The sequence below is a fragment of the Achroia grisella genome, unplaced genomic scaffold, assembly GCF_030625045.1.
Source record: "Achroia grisella isolate CSIRO2021 unplaced genomic scaffold, CSIRO_AGI_Agris_v1 utg1576, whole genome shotgun sequence".
Lineage (NCBI taxonomy): Eukaryota > Metazoa > Arthropoda > Insecta > Lepidoptera > Pyralidae > Achroia > Achroia grisella.
Window position 1 is genome coordinate 1,678,559 of NW_026712658.1, and position 7,944 is coordinate 1,686,502.

Here is a 7,944-nt window from a genome sequence, read left to right on the forward strand (position 1 = left end):
GTTTCTTAGTTTAAACAGATTTCAAGTTCAAAGGTACAATTCGGAATTTTGCCAGTTTATTTAGGGTCAATTATCAAAAAACGTTATATAATATATAAGTACCTAGTCTAAATTAAAAATTAATATACCTACATATTTAACTAAAATTAATTAATAACCACAGATATTTAAAAATAATCCTTGTTTTCATTTTTTGTACTACTTGTAATACTCTTTAGATACGTTTTAGTTAAACAGCATTAATTGTTTGTCTATTAACATGACAAAATGTGACATGCCACCGCTTAAACGGTCATCCACGAAATTGAGGGACGTTCAGCTTTACTGTGTTATAATGTGGTTGAAAAAAGATGCCTTCAGATATTCAATTGCTTACTGTTTGGGGTAAATTGTAACATTTTAGTTTTGTTTAAAAATCTTCCAATGAGATTGTAAGTGCCAAAAACTGTTCCTATAATTATTGTCTAATTTACTCATCACCTAGTTGTACTATTTTATTAGTACACACATACATATAGTTGTCAGATATTAAAAAAATACGATCTAATTGAGATTGTTCTAAGTGCGGAATACTAAATAATTAACATATATGACATTTAAATTCCTTGTCTTATCGCTTTAACTTCTGTTATCATGTAACTTGTAGGTGGTGACTTTATGAGAGACACTTCAACACCTCGGCAATGGTAACTGTATCATCTTGCCTATAATCACCTACATTTGTAATATCTCCTGAAATCGGATCGTGTTAAGTCTGAAAAATAGAACAGAAAAACTTTAATTGGATATTAAATATGACAACTCATGACATTTTTTGATATTGTAATTATCAGAACATGTTTCGTAATTTGTAAATGGTCTATATCCACAAATTGTAAGTAATTATTATATTAAGTGGTATTGTAAGTACATGAATGACTAATTTGTAATTTAATGTTACATATTGTGTCAATCACTTAATCAGTCAAAAAGATTTACTATCACGATTGTTTGTTTTGATTTTAAATAATATTGAGGATATAGGTTAAGGAAGTACCTGTCAATAGTGTGAACAATTATTAAATGTGTTTAAGAAAAATATAAAATATACGGCAACTAAAACAAGGACTATTTGAAACAACAATGAACAGAATGTAATGACAGTGTTGTAACTATAATGTTCATATTTACCAAGTGGCCATTTAAATTTAATATCCATTTTGTATTTTAAAAAAAATATTTATTATTCTTTGCTACAGGTAAACTATGCCAAATGTACTATTATTACCTTTTGTACTACATTACATATTTTTTTGTAACCACCTACATCATTTCATAGTATGAAACTATGTATTGTATGATTGTCACAAATGGATATTATTTGTGGTCTTATATACGTACTAACTAAAATTACTCAACGCAACTGTATACTCGACTGCGTGTCGATCCCTACTTGTTGATATTATACTAATAAATAATATAATTTCACTCATTTCAATGTATGATCGAGCTCCTAGTCAGTGTTACTAGATATATTGTTATATCTTGTGAACGTATTTATTTAACTTAACAATGTTTAGATATGGTTTATAAATAAGTCAATTTTGTTAGTGTCAAAATTAAGTGCGGTCCAGCATATAAAATTGTTATAAAAATCATATCCTATTGACTTGTTATTTTTGCTGGACCTCAATTGAGAGTTCTAGATAAGCTGATCCCAACATCTTCCCCTTTATTCATATGAAAATTGTGCATGCATGCATCTTGTGTCAAGACTGTCTAATTCCGAAAACTAATAATCTTTCGTTGTAGGGCATAGATGGATATCTATGCCTTAAAACACAGTATATATTTATTTTAGCGATATTTTGATCGAATTTTATGTGTAAATGATTTACATGTAAAAAGTAGAGGCATAATTGTTAGAGGCATAATATATATGTATATATTATGTCAAATAAATCAGCAAACAGTCCCAATAATGTGAGTACGATCATTCCAATGTGATTACCATTAATTGTTATTGTAGTATGCAATCAGAAATAGATACACTATTTCTTACTTATGTAATTTAACTTACTTATAGATATTGGGAACAGCAGTAAATGCATGAACTTTTGACATTAGTCTAGTATTTTGATTTAAGATGTGACCGTATTATTATAATCATATGAACAGGCAGCCAAACGTGTTGATTGTTGTTTGTGTACATTACTTTAAAATTCTACATTATTCTTGAAAATACATTTCATTATCTAATTAACTATTTGATTCAGATATCATCTAAAATGGAAATTAGAGCATTAGACAAAATATGTTTTATGATTAATGTTATCAAACGCAAATCACGATCGTTAGATAACTTTTAAGATAAGCAAGGGAGTTACTACTGACAAATTTGTACGGAACTGTTTTATTTTTTGTTCAGAATATAATATATAAGCAATAGCAACTTATATATATATAAGCAATAGCAACTTATATACTTTATAAACATATCGCAATGTAGGTAGTATGTATATACATATAACATTTTTTGTCAATCAGGGTCATATATGCGATATAATTGTTACTGAGAATTAAATTAAAATTACATTTAATCAATTTCAATAAATGAATCAGGATTGTATTGTCTTCCTGTCGAGTATGTATAAAAACGGCTAAAAAGGCAAATGTTTTCATTTCTAAATATGTTCTATTCACAGAAATAAGAGATTATATGTCATATTAGGGGTCTTGTTGACTAAAACTTGGGTAGCAGATCTATTTTGAATTCAGCTGTAAATAAATAAGACTTATTTTACTTGTGTACAAGTATTTAGAGATTGAATTATTTGTTACTGTGTACAGTCACTGGAATTGATACCTTTCACGTTTATATTATTTGATGACGAAATTTTTAGGTAGCTCTATACCACCAAAAATAGTAATAAAAAATAAATATAATGTAAAATCAATATACATTATGGCAAACTAATTATATGTAAGATTTAGTCAAATTATATTATTAGATGTATTTAAGAGAAAATGTATCGTGATTTTTATTTATTATCGTTGAGTCATGCGTCTGCATTGTTTTAGGTGAAACTGTAAAGTAATTATAATTTTGTTTCCTGGTGGTTCCTTTAATTATGACACATCTACTTTAGAAACTTCTAAAGCACTTCGAAAATACAGGTACAATTGTTATCATGTATCTATAGGCTCCAAGGGAATCACTGCAATTCTAACAGTCGATTGTGGTATTCAAATATGCGTTTTGGGAACTTGTGTGTTATGTTTCACCAGCAACCTATAATGAGTTCTCTTATAAAGTAAATGGTTAGCGAATAAGTATAATTCATTCTTATTATAAAAATATAAATAGAAAAAATGTCAAACTAGTATTTTTTTAAATTTATACACTTCATTTCTGATGTGCATGATCAGATACAACACATGACCTGTGTTTTCTACTTAATAAGTAACTTATATAATAAATATGACAAATATGTAATATTAAAAAATAAAACGTAGTATCGTTATGTATTTTTCAGAAATAAATCTAATCGTTTCGTACAAGGAGATAAGAAATTCGAGTCGGGAGTCGCAATGTAGTTGGAAATAATAGTTATTTGCAGCTTTTAGTTATAATAATACATTACGTTGTAGGTACACGTGTATCACTTCGTAATGATTTTTGTAGGATTGCAGTGATGTCCTTAATAAATAAAATTTTAGTTTTGCCATTACTTATATTTTATTAAAGTGTTTTCGAAAAGCTACGAAAGATAATTAGAGTACATTAACAAACGAATTTAACACCTACCGCTTGTAAATTAGCATCGAAATTGAATCTTAAGCGCTTTTAGATAGAGATTGGAATTGTAAAAGGTGCGCAGAGTACATATTGAAGTCCAATTAGTATTGATAGCGTTTAGATTTAGATACGTATACACATAACGTCGAAAATGTTTTATACATAATGTTGTTGAAAATAAAGTATTTTGAACATATCACTTTATTTCATTACGGGTTTCATACTCTGTGATAAACATAGTATTTCCTTGCAACATAGTGGCAACATAATATGTTTAACTTAAACATTTAAACAGTTAAGTGTTTAAACATTTCCGTTTTATTACACTATTTAGTGGGTTTATTATTATTTTCTTACGGAAAGGACTTATGGTAGAGGAATTATATATAATAAGATCGACAGGAGGTTCCTATCTCTTGTCGTGTGATATGGAATAAGGGAAATAGAATTATTAGTAATGTGGATTAATAATTACATTGCTAGCAATGTATCATATAGCATCCAAACCATGTCAGTTTTATGTTCACGCGGTTTCCCTTGGAAACCAGCGTCATAAATTTCAGTTAAATTTTCCACTACGAGCTAACTGACTTGACCTCTTGTTCATGTTATCATCCTTCACTAGTGTCTCACCAACGTAAACCGTTAGCGTTATGGTACATTGCTAGCAATGGGTTTATTAATCAACATTATTAACAAACCTCGTTCCCCGCCAGCATAAAAAAAGACAGGAGACACGGTTTGAGACGGAAAAAAATCTGCAGTCATAAGCCCATTGGCCAGCGATACCCCATTACATCAAGTTGTACCTAGCGCGACCTACCTGGGCTTGTGTAACCTTACATATTCGGAGTATCTTTTCGAAGAATTAACATAGAAATGTACCTGTGAAGTAAGGTCGTAACATTAGTAAGTACCATTGACTATCAATGGTATGGTACTGCCATTGCTAGTCAGGTCGTTCGTGTAGAAAAAATCTTAAAACCGCCATTTAGTAAAAGCGCTACGTACGTAACAGCGCCATCTAGTGATTATAAGTTGGAATTGAACAATGCAATATGGTTTAATATGAAATTGAAGTAAAAGTATACAATTTTAAATAATTAATCTCCTAAATAAGTATTTAATATAAATGTTGTAATATAAAACCTATACTATAGTTACTAGTGACATCTAGTAGATTTATCTCATATTAGGTATAAATCTGCATGAAATATATATGCTGTTCATGTTGGCTGTAGTCAATTCTTATTATATGTATTTTAAGAATATAGATAGAGTGCGCACTGTGAACTTTGTTACTGAAAGTACTGAAAAAGTTGCTAGTATCTCTAAAAAGCTTATAAGCGCAAGAAATATGCAAAAATACCTTTTTTTAATTGACACTACTTCTTCGACCAATTTCTAATTTATAAATACATTCAACGGCATTATACTATAGCTACAAATAAAAAAAATATCGGTATAATAATATATTAATCACTATGACATAGTATAAAACAATGTCGCTGTCGCTGTCTGACCCTATGTATGCTTAAATCTTTAAAGCTACGCAACGGATTTTGAAGCGGTTTATATATATAATACATGTACACCTGGGCGAAGCCGGGCGAGTAGCTAGTAGATATATTAATAAGCAGCAAGTGAATCTTAGGTATTTATCTATATATGTATATACTATAGATATTATAATAATATTTATCTATATAATAATACCTAACAATCTTCCTAGAAATTCTGAATTTATAATTAAACTAAGACATGTCAAACTAATTTATAAAAACAGCTTATGAGTATTTTTCCAAATTAAATATGTAGTAGGTAAATTAATACGATAGGCCTAAATAGCAAAAATCTCGCAAGAAGTATACCAGTATATATGCCATTTTGAATTCTCACCATTTCCGACTTCTTTCAATTTATGTGAATCTGGTATAGTACCACTATGTAGGTACAACAGCTTTAGATCATCTTTTCTTTCGCGCATCTATAGGTGTCGACAAATATACATACACGAGATGAGAAATATACATAGATACAGATGAGATAAAGGATAATAACTATAATAATATATCGTGCTCTCCTCTACAGGTATTTTACCCAAAACACCTAATGTAGTTTGGAAACATTCATTCTACTAAAACATATATATTTGTTACAAAAACCCAAAATAATGAATATTTGGTGCACCACTACAATATTTCTAACTTCCTCATTAATAACATCCTTACATTCCGCAGCCTCTCCCACAATTAGCTGACCTTGGAGGTATAGTAGTAGATACCTTCTTTTATACCAAATAAAAGAATAGAATATAAATAAAGTCTGTACAATTCATACAACGTCATCTAGTTTCAAGCTAAGCAGAGCTTGTGTTATTAGAAATTGGGTATTACCCATTGGGTATTACAAGGGTAATTTTGTATTTGGTATAACAATATATACCTATACCTATATATATTACTTTATTATACTAAAATATTCGTTTATGTTATAAAATACATTGCACAAATTGCTTATTGCGGCCTCTACAAGGGCGATATTATGCTAATACCTACTATAATTTATATAGTTATCAAAAAAAATTAAATTTTTAAATACCTGAAGCAAAATTTTAAACTAATTCACTTTACATAGAAAACACCCAGATCGATACAAACAATTATACTCATGAATTTAAATGTTTGTAATCATGAGTCTTGAAACACAAATTTGGGACATATTAAAATTTACTTGACTAGGTAAATGTACGTAGATACCTGATTATTACCGTCCGGTCCGTTCTCTTAAGGTCCGGAAACTAACTTAAATAATTAATCACATAATCAGTTACATTTATATATTGAATTACTAACATTGAGTCAGGTAAGTTAGCACAACCTGGTAGGTAAATTTAGCAAGAATAATTATAGCGAATTAGCTACGATCGTTGAAATATATCTACCTATATTTTTGAGGCTGAGTTTATTCCCTTCACCATTGAGAGAGAAAATAAAGCGAAACATTAAGTAGCCTTGAGTTACCCTTCTACCCCTAAGGCGCAGACGTAGCTAAATTAGTGTGGTAGAAGCCTCCAGCGTTTCCGTAGCGGGCCCGCTGCGACCACGCCGCCCGCCGCCTCTACACGCAGTTTAATGACTAATTTGCAGCTAATTGGTCTTGTAGGAATTCTAGAGGATTTCATTTATTTTTTTAATGGAACTTAGCCTTATATACTTTGGATGTAGAAGATATACTTTATCTAAAACAAGAAGAATGGCCATTTGTGTTTGAATTGGGATTTAAGACTAGTTTGACTTTGCCAATTTTAAAAATAACCTACATTTTATGGTATTATATAGATAGGTACATAGATACACTACATTATATAGGTTATTTTTAAATACTTGGTTTAGATAGAGGATATCGTCTTTAAGGTGCAAAGTGATTTGCGTGCGTGAATTTAGGTATTTCAACCTAATTCATAAAGGCCACGAGATTCTCCTAATAGTTAATATTCTGAATGAATATCTATAGAACCGCCTTATTGTAATAATTGTACACGTTATGTTTAATATATTGCTTACGATCTTTAATATATATCACAAATACGTACGTATAGAGGTAAATAGATTATTGGGTAGATAGATAGAAGTATAGTCTGTCCTGTCTGTGTAATAATCTATAGACATACCTACTATTAAATTGGTACATTATTATATGGCTACCCATTCTTCAGGAATTTACTACTAAACTCATGTTCTTCATTTAAGATTCAATTTCGTACAGTTAAGAAGTATTTTCATATTTATGAACTAACAATAGGGTATTATCTTATAAGAAAATTGCTTATTGTAGAGAAACATGGCTAATATACTACAATCTATATAATTTTCAGTAATAACTAACCATTGTGAAGTTAGAAATTATTAGAATAAGATAGAATATCATTTGTACAAATAAACTTATATTGAAGCACTTTTGAATCGTCATCACATTTTTTTTAATCTACCGCTCATTTGGAAAGCTGTCTGTCATCACAAGAAGAATGAGAATTTGTGTGTTGCTCTTTTAAATAATGTTGTTGTTGCTTTACATTTTTAAGTTGAAGTATAATACAAACTAAGAAAATATTAAATATACAACCATAAGAGCAGACCAGTCCCTACAAGCAGCACTCGTTCACA